We start from the raw sequence: 14,909 nt of genomic DNA on the forward strand, positions 1-14,909 counted from the left end.
AAATAACTATAATATAAAAACTAAAAGTGCTGCTTTAAATTAATTAATGCAACAGAAGTCATAAGTCCAGAACAATACTTGTTTGTTTCCTTCTATAGTATCAACCTTGAGAATCTCTATTAAATAACTCCAGGGATAGTTCACTAATCACAAAAGAAAACTATCCTCATCTTTTAATTTTTTACATGAAAGAACATTATGAAATGACTGCCATTTTTTCTTCAAGTTTGGATTTCAATTCTCTATTACCGTACAACACAAAATCTATTCTTGAAGGATGTTAAGTTGTTTACACTTAAAGCTACTCTAAGGGACTTCATTGAGTAGATAAAAATAATTTTTAACTGATAATACACTTTCACATTTAAAAATGTCTCATTCCTTAACATAGTTGTCATGGTAGAGATGCTTCTATACGAATTTATGAATGAATATGTTCATTACTTGCAATATACCTAAGATCACATTTTATTAACTTAAAGAGATTATTTTTTAAAAAATACTTTCCAGGCCAATAAGATGCTGAAATAAATTGAATAATGAGACATCTTTAGTCCTTCAAAAGGTATCAGTTATCTCTAAAACTAACCAGATTGAATATCAGTCGTTGAAAGATTAATTCTTAAAGTATATGTGTGGATAGCAAATCAGCTTAAAGTTTGACTTCTTTTAGTACCAGAAAATATTTGATGGGTAGTTCTTCACATGAGAAAATAAGTTATTTCATTCAATCCCAACCATGTGACTTATTTGAGGCAAGGGAGACAAATACACAAAAATCTTAAGAATTAGACCCATAATGTTTTAGAATCTTTTGCTACTGACTGGGACTGAGTCCAAATGTGTTAAAATAAGTTCTGCAAACTCTTAACTCTTTATCCAGATTCAATATTCTGAAGGGAGGAAGTAATTTTTAATATTCTGCATATCTTATCTTGTTCCTTTAGTGAAGAGGTCAATGGAAGGTCTACTTCAATTCACAGAAGCATCAAAACCAAGGCGAATATCTCTAATAGTGAGAAAACAACTACATTTTCTTCCCCTTCAAAATGACTAACTTACGTGAAATTAATACAGGTGTAACACATGAATGATTGTGAACTCACCAAGAATAAGAGGAAGTACCAGGCACTGTTTTATCTTTGAGTAATCTCTAAAAAACTCTGTAATAGAAGGCAGAAGAGGGGAAAAAATAAGAGATGAGACAAGAAAGAGTAAAATAACTCTGATTGTACAGATATTTTTACCATACACTTTTGCTTTTGAAAACTGCTTTCTGCACAGCCTTCTTTCATGTGCATGTGTTATTAATAATACATTTATATCATTAATGTAAAATATACTGGGACTAGAGTAGGCTATTTAACAAAGGGAAGCTTATGAGTCAAGAAAGGGAAAGACAAAGTTATTTCTAAAAACAGGGAGATGCAGTGTCTCCAAACAGAGTGGAGGCCCATGCATTTATTTTAATGCTCAGTTTCTTCACTTTTTAAAATTATTTATTAATAGTTATTACTCTAGTTTTTAATCAAGCTCATAGCTACTTCCTATTTCTATATGCCTAGCATCATCATTGTGAAGATTTCAATAACTTATAGATTTTGGCTTAAGTCAAACAAATTAGTTTTATATTTTTAAATTAAGAAGACTGATGTCTTGAAATCACATTATATATTCATTGCTACACAATACCACACAGCCACAGTACTTACATGGAGACATGCCTACATGTCTGCCAAAATAGAATCCCCTAAAGCATTTACTGCAGTTTCTGTGATCTATGTAGAGTAACCTACTTTTAAAAAATGCTAGTCGCTCAGAGGAAAATATAACCTGTCTGAGAAGTATTCTATTGGCCAAAAATCTCATTCTATAATCTAGCTTTTTCTGTTTTTATAAATATTGACCATAGTTATAAAAATTAAACTTTAATCAAACTTGGTGCATTGACCAAATATTCACACTTGGGCGGGGAGGGGAGTAGCTTATTGGATCCCAAAGGACAAGTAGAAAGGGCAAATGTTTACCAAAAGTTGTGGGAGTCCTGAACGAAGAGAAGGTTACAGAGTCAAGAATTGAGCTGGAAGCAGAATTTCATGATCTTTAGAAGTAAGTCAACATCAGGGGACTGGAGGACACATCAGTATGTAGAAGTGTAGACACCAGAGTGGGAAAAGTAGAAGCAAAGCAGAGAGGGGTTGTCAATGGTCATCTAATATAAATTGTGCAAGGCTGGCTGTAAGGAACCTCAAGTCTGGCATGTAAAGGATTGTTGGTGTCAAATACCTTATTTGACATTTTCTTTTCAGATGTACAGGTGGGGTTTTTCCAGCAAACAACTTGTAAACAATCTGAGTGACAAGACGATTTTAACGTCTGTCCATTTCAAGGAGAACAAAACGAGGTGTCAGAAGAACTTGGTTGAGTTTTAGTTTTTGTATTCCCTTTTCTCATTGCCATGACAAAGTTAGCAGCTTGAAACAACACACATTTATTATCTTACTGTTTCTGTGAGTCACAAATCTCAGTTGATTCAACTGGTTTCTGAACCAGTTTTTTTGGGTTGTTCCTTGCAGTTGTAGGACTGATTTCATTGCTGGCTGTCAATCTGGAGGCCGCCATTATTCTCTACCTCATGCTCCCCTTCCTTCATCTTCAAAGCCAGCAACATTTCTTATTATATCGTAAACGTGTTATTCCCACACTTTCCCTCCCCTCTTGCCGCATCTCTCCAGCTATCCCTTTCTGCCCCCTCCCTCTGTGTGGCTATTCTGACCTCCTTGTCTGTTTTAAGTGTTTATGTAATTAGATTGGACCCACTCAGACGGTCAGGATGATCTCTCTATTTTAAAGTCATTTGACTAGCAACCTTAATTCCTCATCTGCAAAATCCATTAACAGTAGTGCCTGGCTTAGGGTTTGATTAAATTATTCACGGAAAAGACGCATGAGTGAACACTTTTAGAATCTTGCCTAAAATAATTGTATCTCCTAGACAAAGGAAGCATCTTTCCTTAGATAAAAGTTCCCACTGTAAAACATAAGAAGCCAGACCAAATAAATGCTTTCTTTTCAAGTCTCTCTCTGCCAATACCTAAAATCTCCTGATGTTAACATATGAAAAGCAGTGTGTGCCCAATCAATATTTATTTTTAATTTTTCAATGTGTACTTATTTTTGAGAGATACAGAGTGTGAGTGGGGCAACGGAAGAGAGAGGGAGACACAGAATCAGAAGCAGCTCCAGGCTTTAAGCTGTCAACACAAATCCCCATGTGGGCTCAAACTCATGAACCGTGAGATCATGACCTGAGCTGAAGTCAGAGGCTGAAACAACTGACCCAGGCAGGTGCCTCCAATGAATATTTCTTGTTAGAGATTAAATAAGTGACCATAATTGCTGAAAACTGACCTTATCTCAATTTTTTATTTCATTTTATAAAACTGTTAATACAAGATTACATAATTTATTATATTCTCTTATATATCTAAATTAAAAATGCATATAACTTTTAAATTACAATTTTTATTTAGTAAATAAATAATATTTTAATACTGGCAGTTTTTTTTTAACCTTAAGCCCCATTCCCTACTCCCAGATGCTCTCCCAGAACTGTAAAATCCTGCTGTTTACATCATCCTGCTACAGTTGTGCTTCTAAATAATATACTCTTCTATTTTAGTATGAAATGTAACTATTTCTTAGCCACTATAAGAGATGAGGAATACCAAAACTGCACTCCTTCACCTTCTTCCATTTACATCCCAATGGCATTGGGAATCCCAGCAGATGGTGTTTTCCAAGATCTCCCACCCCTCCTCTTGCAAGGTGACGTTGACTCTCCTATCATGATGTAGGGCACTTGTTCTCTCTCTCCCCCTTGAATCTCACATGCTTGTGAACACAGCAGAAAAAAATGCTACTTGACTTCCAAGGGTAGGTCGTAAAAGACAACACAGCTTATTCAGTGTTCTCCTGGTGTGTTCATGCTTGGACACCAGCCACCAAGCTCAGAAGAAACCCAGACTTCAAGAAGAGGCTGTGTGTAGGTGTTCCAACCAACAGGGCCCACTGAGGTCCGAGCTGGCAGACAGGATCAACTACCAGACACGTGAGGAAGCCTTAGAGATGACCTAGTCCCAGCCACCATCTGACTATAGTCACAGAGTAGTTGAGCCAAGTCAGCCTCCAAAATCATTGGAGATAATAACATGATTATTGCTGTCTTAAGCTGCTAGGTGTGAAGTCAACAATAGGTAACTAAACAGTCATACCTATAGTTTATTATTTTGGCATTCTGGGCAACAGCTCAATTATAGTTTTGTTTGATTTGATAAATGGCTCATTTTAATACATAAAAAATAAAAACAACTTTTACTGTGATGTTATGATACAAATGTACCTTAATGCAGAATTAAGAAATTAGATTAAACCGCTAGAGAAAATACACAATCCTACATTATTAAGTTCCTAAAACCCAAAAGAGAATGTGTCAACCATCATGGCTCAACATATTGTCTAGTAAGATTTTCAGCTTTCTTTTTGTTTTCATAGTCATAATCAGCTCTCACGCTGATCTAAAGATATCTTTTTTTAATAGTTCTCTTTTTCATATTCTTGAGTAATTTTATCTTCATAAGGGATATGTGAGCAGGAAATGTTCTAAGTTGTTACTTATTTTCAAGTTTCTTTATTTTGCCCTTTAACTGTTTTTATAATGTGATTTCATATAGAAGTCTAAGTTAAAAATGTGTTTTGAAACAAAAGCAAGGTTTACTCTATTGTTTCCTAGTATCCAACGTTAACTTGGAGTCATGGAAGCATCTTTAACTCATTTGCATGTAATCTATTTTTTGTTTTTAACCTATTCAAAAGATTTTGGAATTTTTTTTCCCCTCTTAACTGATATATTGATCTTTTACCAGGAGGCAGTCACATGAAGGCCTTTCTTAGTTTATTCCCTTTGGCCATTACAGTATCTTCCAGTTGAAAGACCTGCCTTGCTGCAGCTTGGGGAAATTTTCCTTTCATATTTATTGATTAGTTTCTTCTTTTAATTCTTTCCCTCTGGTTCTGACCATACATTTAAATATATTCTAGCTCTGCCTTCCATGTCTCTCATATTTTCTCCCGTGTAGTGTTCATATTTGTCTCTAGCTCTGCCTTATGAGAGAGCGCCTTTTCTTTATATTATAAACCACTAGTTTGTTTTTTTATATTGAGCCATTTTTATTCTTTGGCCCATTCATTTGCTTTTTTGTTTCATTTTGAGGGAAATACTTGTTTATTATAATTTGTTTTCATTTTGAATTGTTCATTCGTCAGTAACAATTTCTTCTTTATATAATAGTCTCTCAAGTCTGAGTACACCTAGCGTTCCTCAAGGGGATTAGCTTTCCAGAGGACATTTGGCAACATCGGAAGATATTTTTGCCTGTCACAATTATGCCAATTGCACTGATACCTAGTGGGGGTAGGTAGCAATGTTCCTAAATACCCTACAATTTGCAGAAAAGCTCTCTTGGAAAATTATTTGGTTTGGTCTTAGTACCAAACTTGGGAGCCCTGAGAACTTCTCTATTAGAAATTGTTAAATCCCCTTTGTTCCATGTACCACTTTTGATTCCTCTGGAGTTAATGGAATTTTCTATGTATGTTATATGTGTGTGTGTGTGTTTGTGTGTGTGTGTGTGTGTGTACCAAGTGTGTGTTGATCTTAGTTCCTAATTCAAATTTATACAAAAAGTACAAAGTTGATTCATAGATTTTCTCAGGTTGTAGGTCTATTTTCTCAAGAGCTACACCCTGAATGAGAGAGCCAGCTATTGGCTTCCATGAGAGAGTGGTGTCATGTCAACAGATGAATATCAATGTAGGGTGCTTGGAAATACAATAGGTGGGCTAATTTAATTATCAAATTAAAGAGACTTTCACTCTGGGAATAAAATAATTTACTGTATTTCACTACCAGATGAAGAGGTCTTCTTCTCTCTCTTTTAATATTTTCTCAGTGTCCAATGTAAGGTCTGGAGTTATTTTGGATCCTTCCCCACATCTCTCACAGGCCCAAACTCATTCTAGAACACCTCCCCAGACAGGTGTTAGGCTCCATCCTGGAAGCAACTGCTATTGCTGTCAGTCATGTCATCTGCATATATGGTAGAGGAGGGAGAGGGAGAGCTCTCCGGGCCCAGCTCTTACTAAAGCATTTATTTAATTAATTAATTTTCCTGATGATTCCCAAAACCATCTCCTAGTCTTTGTATTGTCACTGATCTTAGAATTTCTCCTGGGCTCCATTAGGATTGATTGCTCTCACTTTTGGAATCTTGGCTTAGATTTTTCTGCTCTGTTTTCTCCATTAATTCCATCCCACCTGTTTTTTAGCTTCCAGGGTTTGTTTAAACTTTCTGGTCCACTGGTAGCTCTATTTCCTGTTTTCCACCCCAATTGTGTTTTGATTCTTTATTTAAAATGTTGGTCCCAAACATTTCAATGAAACCAGCGTAGGGGAGGGGGAAGGCAAGCATGTAAACCAGAAGCTTTCCTGAATCAATTACAGACCTTAGTTTTAATAGATATTTGTCATCTTTTTAAATTATTAAAGGCTCTGTATTTGGTCATGTTTCCCAGAAATAGATCCTTAGACAAGGATTCCTGTGTAATTTACTGAGGAAATGCTACTAGGGAAAACTATTATATTGGTGTGAGGCGGCTGTGAGGGAGGATGCTCAGTGTGATACAACAATGCCCCCTTACACACTCCAAAAAATCCCCCGAACATGTCCCATCATAATCTCTAGAACCTTTGAATCTGTTGTCTTTGTGGCAGAAGAAACCTTACTTCTGCGATTAAATTAAAGATCTTGAGATAGATTATCCTGAATTATCCAGGTAGGCCCAATATAATCACCGTTGAAAAAGAAAGAGGGAGGTAGGAGTGTCAGAAACTCATATCTGAAAACGCTACCTTACTGACTTTGAAGATGAAGGAAGGGCCTATATGCCAAGAAATAAAGACAGCTTTAGATTCTAGAAAAGACAAAGAAATAATTCTCCCTTAGAGCCTTCAAAAGCACTCAGCACTGTCAACACTTTATTAGCCCAAAGGAACCAATTTTGGACTTCTGAATTTTCAGTGTGTGTACTTCTAAGGTACTGAATTTGTGGTGATTTGCTTCAGCTGCACTAGGAAACTCATACATCAAGCATGAGTAAAATCTCAGGCAAAATCTATCTAAGAGCCTCTTTGGTCTAATCCCACAGGAGCACCCTGGAGTGGGAGAAATGTCTCCAAGTTGCCTCACCTGATACAAGGGTCTGCAGCTTGGATGCTACCATCCCTGCTCCTGTTGACTGTTATAGTTAAGTTCCAAGAAATGGTTCTTTGTGTCTTTAATCCTAAGTTTTATTTTTAATCTAGAAAAGTCCTTTTTTGACTAAGATATAATCATTATATTTCTTGTAAAAGAAGGTTTGAACAACAAAGTGAATGGGTTGTAAGAAAGAACCTTTAGAAAAATTTAAGGAATTTGGTATTCATTATCTGACTAAACTAGGGTAGAAGGCAGGGAAAGTCTCCTTAATATTCCAAGATAGGAACGAAACAGCTTTTAGTGTGAAGTGATAGCATGTGATAAAATGAGTTATCTGACGTCATCAATAATCAAGTGCCCTTCAGAGGCAAAAACCTAGGGTACCGGGAGTCTGGTTCTAAGCAACAATATTAATAATATAAAGAAATCAAAGACTCAAAGATGAATAGTTCTGGATTTATAGAAAAAAATCTAAATGCTAAATAATAAGCTCAAGAAATAATTCCAATAACATATATCTGCCCTTTACCTAATAAATAATTAAAGTGGTCTTGTGTAATTCTTTCTTTCATCTACTCATTTATATTTGAGCAAAGTCTATACCATATTGGCACTTGGATGGCTGCTAGAAATAACAGCAATAAGACTACACACACATAAAAACAATTCTTGCCTTCAGGAAGCTTACAGTCTCATAACATAGTCAGATATAGACTACTAAGTATAATATACTCATATAGTTAATAAATATGATATGTAATACATTAAATATGGTAATTAAATTCTTTCACCTTTATTAGGCTAAACCTGACAAAAATACAATTTTAGCAATTAAATCACTAAGGATAAACTGGCTTAAGAGATACTGTGTTTGGTTAAATAATTACCTTGAAAATGTGTCAAAATATCCAATCTAGATAGATTATTCCTTTCCACCAACACACTCTTCCTGATTCCACAAAAAAGTTTCCATCAGGTTTTATGGAAGAAGTATATTATATATCCTCTTCACATGTGAAAAAGTAATTGCCTGTTTCGTTAGGTCAGTGTAGTACTTAAACCTGTAAAGATTTAACCAGCTGCTTATAATTTCACCTATCCTTTCTTTTACTCATATTAACTTAATATGGAACTTAAGTAATTGCATGATGGGTATTCAAAACTCTTATTACTACAGAGCTGAAGCTTGAGGTTGATTTTTCATATTGACACTTTATACAATCTTAGATTTAGAATTATTGATTCTAAAATGAAGATCCCACTGACAAAATAAAACTATTTCTCTGCCCGATAGCTATACTAACTTATACGCCAACTAAAAAACAACCTCAAGTTGTATCTGTTTAGTGTGATTGAGTAATTTAAAGTTACATTTCTTTGATTCCAAGAATTTTCCTTGAATATGTTCAAAGTGAAATGTTCAATCCAAAGCACTTATACTGAATTTTCTTGGAATTGAAATTTTATCCAAAAATTTTAAGGTAAAATTGAGTTTTTATATATCCTGACAAATGTTTATAAATCAGCTCTAGAGCTTTAGTTTGTTAATTCAATTAGAGATGCTGAAATCCAGGTGAGGGACATTGTGATTACATTAGATCGATCCCATTGGTGAGTCAGAACTGTTCCATTCAAAATTCAAAATTAATGCATTACGTATTTGTAAAAGATACTTAAAAAAATTGAACTACTGACAGAGATACTAGATAAACTAGGCATATGGACTAATTATCAATATCTTACTCTTCTTGGATTGCTTCTAATACTCTTCTCTTTAGAATATATGGTATTTTAATTTTCTGCTAATATCAAGGGTGCTAAGGCATTTATTTTTATTGAATACCCTTTTCATTAGTTTCACCTGTCATATAGAACTTTTAACCAAGTTTCAATAGTTTATCATTGCTGCTGCTCTTTGGGGGTTATTTATTGTTATTTTTCCTACTAATGTTGTCTATGTCATAGTAAATGTTATTTAAAATGCTATTTCTTGGACTTCTGTGAGGGAGAAAGTCACCAAGGGACCAAGGCCAATGTCACAGAGAATAAATTCCTGAAAGTTGAGCTCTGTACAAAAAAAGTATAGTAAGTGGCACCAAATGACCCACTTATACAGAAGTATCTTTCTCACCAAGTAGTTTATTTAATTCTTATTGTCCAAATAATCTCTTTCACATTGTAACTACAGTTTCATACCTACAAATTTAATCTATACTCCATTAAAACTGAAATACTTTCCTTGAGCTAGGGTGAAAAATTAATCTAGTGATGCCACCCCTATGACTTCCCAGACATAAATATAATAAGAGTAGAACCAAATAAAAATGGCACCCAGTAGGATATGGGCTTTGGTTGCTTAAGTAGAACAGGGGAGAGACAAATGGAGTTTCTGGTATTAGAGACCTATACAGACATTCTAAACTGGACTCGAGGTATATGAGCCTTCCAGATACTTGCGAGAAAAATAACCAGAATTGCCATGATATTCTAAGAAGGAAATATTCAAGAAGACAAATGAAGACAGGTGAAGAGCAATGTAGTATTTCTACTCTATCATATCATATCATATCTAGCCCATATCAAGATGGGCTCCTGAAGAACACATATAGCAAATCTTTTCTAATGTAATTTATTCATCATAGTTTGCTCCTTAGGAAAAGTTTCCAGTTATAGTTTTTTTAATCATATATTCCATCAGAAAATAAATAATTAACTATTTATATCAAAAAAACCTTATGTTAATTAGGACATATAAAGAACAATGGCCAACAGCTATACATATATTCATAAAACAAAATGTATCAACTATAGTAGGTGACAATATGTAAGTATCAGGATCCTTCTACCATGTAATTAAACTATAAACTTTCCTTTATTATTGCCACTAAGTAGTTTTTCTCTTGACACAAAGTAAGGGGGACATTTTTTTTTATTCTTGGTAAATAACTTGGCCTTAAGCTTCCTAGAGTGACAATTTGGGAACTTTCAACAGAAATGCACAGTTGTTCTTCCTTGTCATGAAGACTAATGGGAAATAAAGTATACAATATAGTATTATATATTTACTGTCCGCAAAATTAAAGGAAAAGAAATTCTAAAACAATTCCAACTATAAGTGAATGCTATTTGTTTAAAGAATATAATACTACCTTTTTGACTTGATAACCACATTGAAAATTATTTGGTATGTACAGAAAAAGTTAACTTCGATTCTTTTCTCTTTTATCATAACATAAGATGGGATGTTATCCAAGAGTAGATAATAATAAATGAGAAGTATTGTGCATTAATATTCATTCTAGAAATAAGCTGTATAAAACAGATTTCTGCACTTGCTTAGAACTAACATTTCAAGAAACCAGAGCATAATGATACAGTCAGTCAGGGCTTTTGTTATATAAACCAAGTGTCTTTCTCACTAAAAATGAGAAGAGAGCCCTCAGAACAAAGTTCCACCTTACGTTTGTAGGTATAGAACAGTAAGCTAGGGGCACCTGGGTAGCTCAGTCGGTTGAGCATCTGCCTTCGCCTCAGGTCATGATCTTGCAGTTCATGAGTTCAAACCCCATGTCAGGCTCTGTGCTGACAGCTCAGAGCCTGGAGCCTGCTTCAGATTCTGTCCCTTCTCTCTCTGCCCCTCTCCTGCTCTCTCTGTCTCAAATAATAAACAAACATTTTTTTAAAAAAAACACAAAAAAGTAAGCTAAGTCCACAATAGTGCTATGCAACAACCAACCACAAAAATCTCAACAGAATACAGAAATACGCTTTATTTACTCATAAGTTTTCAGGTTACCTCTGGGTCAGCTAATCTAAGTGGAGCAAGGCTTGGAAGCCCTGTTCACCCTAACTGGGTTCTTGCATGTGTCAATGGGTCCTTACCTCCCTCCAAGGCTTCCGCCTCACTCCTCGAAACATCAGAGAGCCTAAACACATTCTATGGTAGTGGCAGAAATGCAGTAGAGAAAGCCCAGTCATGCAAGTGCTTTCCAATGCTTTTTTTGTTTCACACCCACGAATCTTCTATTAGACAAAGTAAGTTATTTCAAAGGTCAATTTCAAAGGAGAAGTACACTTTGCCTTTTTGGTGAATGGAACCTTAACTCCAACAACAAACAATGTAGATACAGTAAAGTTTGGATAACTGGGCCTATTAAGACCTTCTACCATAACCCTGTCTGTAGCACCCAAGATCCTTCTCCAGCTTCTCCTTGGCTTCCTTCTCTAACTCTACGGGCCCCAAGAGCTCTCACATAGTTTTCATTTGCTTTTAAACATGCATAATAAACCTCCCTTGATTCATAACAGTACTCTTCAGAAAGCACCTCTTCCAAACTGCCTATGAGGAAGTCATTTAGAGGAATGTGGTATCCGAGGTTCATTCTTTGGAGAGAGGTTGATACCACAGGCAGTACTGGGGCTCTTCTTTTAGTGAGAGACTCCAGTAGACACGAATGCACAAGAGCATGAATGTGATAAGTAAGTAGCAAAGATAACAAAAATGTGAGAAATGGACACTCTGACCTCTGGGCTTCCTTCCTGCTTCCCATCGATTCTCTAAGATTGCATCTAGGGTAATCTTTCTATTTCATCTAAATTTTTATTATTGCATCACCCCATTTGTTTTTACATCCTTTGTTATGAGCCATATGCATCTGAAGGTAAACAATGAAGATAGACAAATCTCCAGTTTTAGCAATTACTTTTAGTTTGAACAATTTAGATATTTACCCACAATTATCTAGATGATAAGCACTTCCTCCTGAAACTGTGTAGTTTCCAATATCAGAGTTTTACAGTCACTTTATAACTTTCACAGGGATCCTAATAATAATCATGAATAAAATTACCATTTAAGGCTTTTCTGATTTCCTACCATTACATGTATCATTTTGTGCAATGTTTGGCAAAGCACAAGTTCTGGGTCTTTAATTTACTTTCTCAAAAATCAGGTAAATTCATTTGAAAGAAATCGTTAACCATATTCATGTGCATTTTACTGGCCTGTTTAATATGATTGTGGGCTCTTAGGGACACAGGAAGAAAGTTCTAAGGACATGTTCAGGATGCAGGAGAAAGACTTAAGAGTATTATTCTATCATAGTAATTGCAGAAACTCAGAAAATTTGATCAGATTCTTGATTCAAAAATTGTCTTAAAGATATTGTGTTGTTTAAAATAGGTTTTAGTTCATTGTTCATGATTAAAATATCTCCCTGCAAAGCCAGTCTGTATGCAGTGAACTCTGTGAGCTAATCTGTTTGCCTTTCTCACTTCTTGCTTCTTCCAGTCATACCCTATAGCAATTTTCGATGGATTTCCTTCAAGATTCTTATTCCATAAGAATTATAGCAACCACTTACTAATTTCTCTCTTTGTGCCAAGAACTATACAGTGTTATTTTAAAAAACCGTATTACCAATATTCATAAGAACAACTACATAGTTATTGTGATTATTTCCAATAAAAAATGAGGAAACAGACTCTAGGATATCAAGCATTCTGTATGCAGGTGAAAGACCTCAAATATTATTATGCAAAGGACAGGGAGTAAGTGAACAGCTTTAAGCAAAGGAATGACATGATCGGAATTATATTTTAGCTAAATTATTCTGGGGATGGAATTTATCTAATTCTTAGTTTCTTTGCCACAGACCGGAGTGGAGATGAAGGCAATTCTTACCTCTGCTAGGAGGTAATCATAGCAGGAGTGTTGAGAAATAATGACTAACACAAAGACAGTGTTAATGAATTTCGGCCATTTCAACCCCTTCCCTATTTTGTCTTGTTTTGTTTTTAAATCATCTGCAAATTCAGCTTAAAGCCTTTCTCAACAAATAATCTTCATGGCAGCCTTTACCGATATATGAGAAAGGACATGAATATGAAATCCTTTTTGCTTTTCTTTCTTGACAATATTTTGTCTTAACTTTCTAGACCACTATACTTTCTTTCACACTGCTGCCTGATAGGTTATATGGATTACAATAATGACTAATATCTGTAACTGAGAGAACTGAAAATAAAAAATAAAGTCCTTTCCTCTCTGAATCTGGTGGAAAAATCCCACATTCCAACATTCCAGCTGAAGGGTAGGGAAAAAGACAGAGAGTCCTGGCAAATCAATTTCCTTGGTCCCAATGAGGAAAATGTTGGACACATCACTTCCCCTCCCATTTTTTTGATGAAAACTTTGTTATGAGGACAGAACTAGTTTCAAGTTGGGGTAGGAAATGTGGTTTCCAGTTGGATAGTCAGTTCTGTGACTATGAGGAAGAAAAGAGATTCAAGGGAGACACAAAATTCTTCCCTAAGTTTTTTAGATGCCACTCCTTCAATTATTTTTTCTATTATTTTAATTACCCAATATATAAGTTTCACATCCTTTCTCCTATCATTCAAGTCCCTGTGTTACCTGATGCCTTCCTATGGATGGGGTAATATTTCCAACTGCTGTCATGTAAACCTATTGTTTCAATACAACTTAAACAATAAATAAATCCCCTTCAGCCTTTCCCTTTTCTGCTTCAAGGTCATTTATTCTGTTAGTCTGTAACACATTCGCACTCCCCTAAACCCTAAACCTGCATGTTTATCTGGTCTTCTATCAAATGCTTCCTCTGCTATAGAGCCTGACTTGAGTGCTTCAACCACAATCACCCTTACTGTATTAAGCATCCTGACGTCTCTCTATGTGCTCATTATTTTACTTTTTTTTAATATCAAGATTTGATGATATAACATTGAATCTATGCAATGTAATATGAGATACAGAAATGAATAGGATAGATTGTTGCAGTATCACTGCAATTTGCCCTTGCCTTTGTTTTCGCTTATGAGATGATAGAAAATATGATACAAGGACCTGAATGGACTTGCACATCTATACTTTCTACCTTCTAACCACTGGCAGGGAAATAAGCCCAGGTCAGCCTACTGACAACATGTGGCCTAGTCACCCCACCACTCCTGAAAAAGCTATACCAACTGCCAGACATGAATAATGCTGTCTAAGACGATCCAGTCCCAGCAGATCCAAAATCTGAGCACAGCTTTAGAGGCAGTCCGGACAAGATCAGTACAACAATGATAGTTGAGCCTCATCTAAATTGTTGATCCACAGAATAGTGAGCTAATAAATCATGTTGTAAGTCACTAAGATGTAAAGGTATTCTTTCATGCTGCATAAGCTGAGACATAATGTATATATGCATTTTTAAAAATACTACTATACTCAGTCATTTTATACTATCATTCATACTAAGAAATAGCAACACTTCTCCAAAGAGACCATCCAGATGGCCTACAGGCACATGAAACGATGCTCAACATCACTCATCATCAGGGAAACACAAATCAAAACCACACTGAGATACCACCTCACACCAGTCAGAGTGGCTAAAATGAACAAATCAAGAGACTATAGATGCTGGCGAGGGTGTGGAGAGACGGGCACCCTCCTACACTGTTGGTGGCAATGTAAACTGGTGCAGCCGCTCTGGAAAACAGTGTGGAGGTTCCTCAGAAAACTATCCATAGAACTCCCTTATGACCCAGCAATAGCACTGCTAGGGATTTACCCAAGGGATACAG

General features: G+C 35.5%; 1 long non-coding RNA gene across 3 annotated transcripts in view; it reads right to left on the reverse strand.

Moving 5' to 3' along the window:
- LOC115296418 overlaps positions 1 to 14,909 on the reverse strand; it is a 74,481-nt gene that overhangs the window by 54,970 nt on the left and 4,602 nt on the right. For 2 of the 3 annotated variants that reach the window (XR_003910881.1, XR_003910880.1), the window contains exon 3: positions 1,107 to 1,163. The exons of the other annotated variant lie outside the window; for it this stretch is intronic. This is a non-coding gene — a long non-coding RNA (uncharacterized LOC115296418). The remainder of the gene's footprint in view (positions 1 to 1,106; positions 1,164 to 14,909) is intronic. 3 annotated transcript variants of the gene reach the window in all.

The sequence above is a fragment of the Suricata suricatta genome, chromosome 7, assembly GCF_006229205.1.
Source record: "Suricata suricatta isolate VVHF042 chromosome 7, meerkat_22Aug2017_6uvM2_HiC, whole genome shotgun sequence".
NCBI lineage: Eukaryota > Metazoa > Chordata > Mammalia > Carnivora > Herpestidae > Suricata > Suricata suricatta.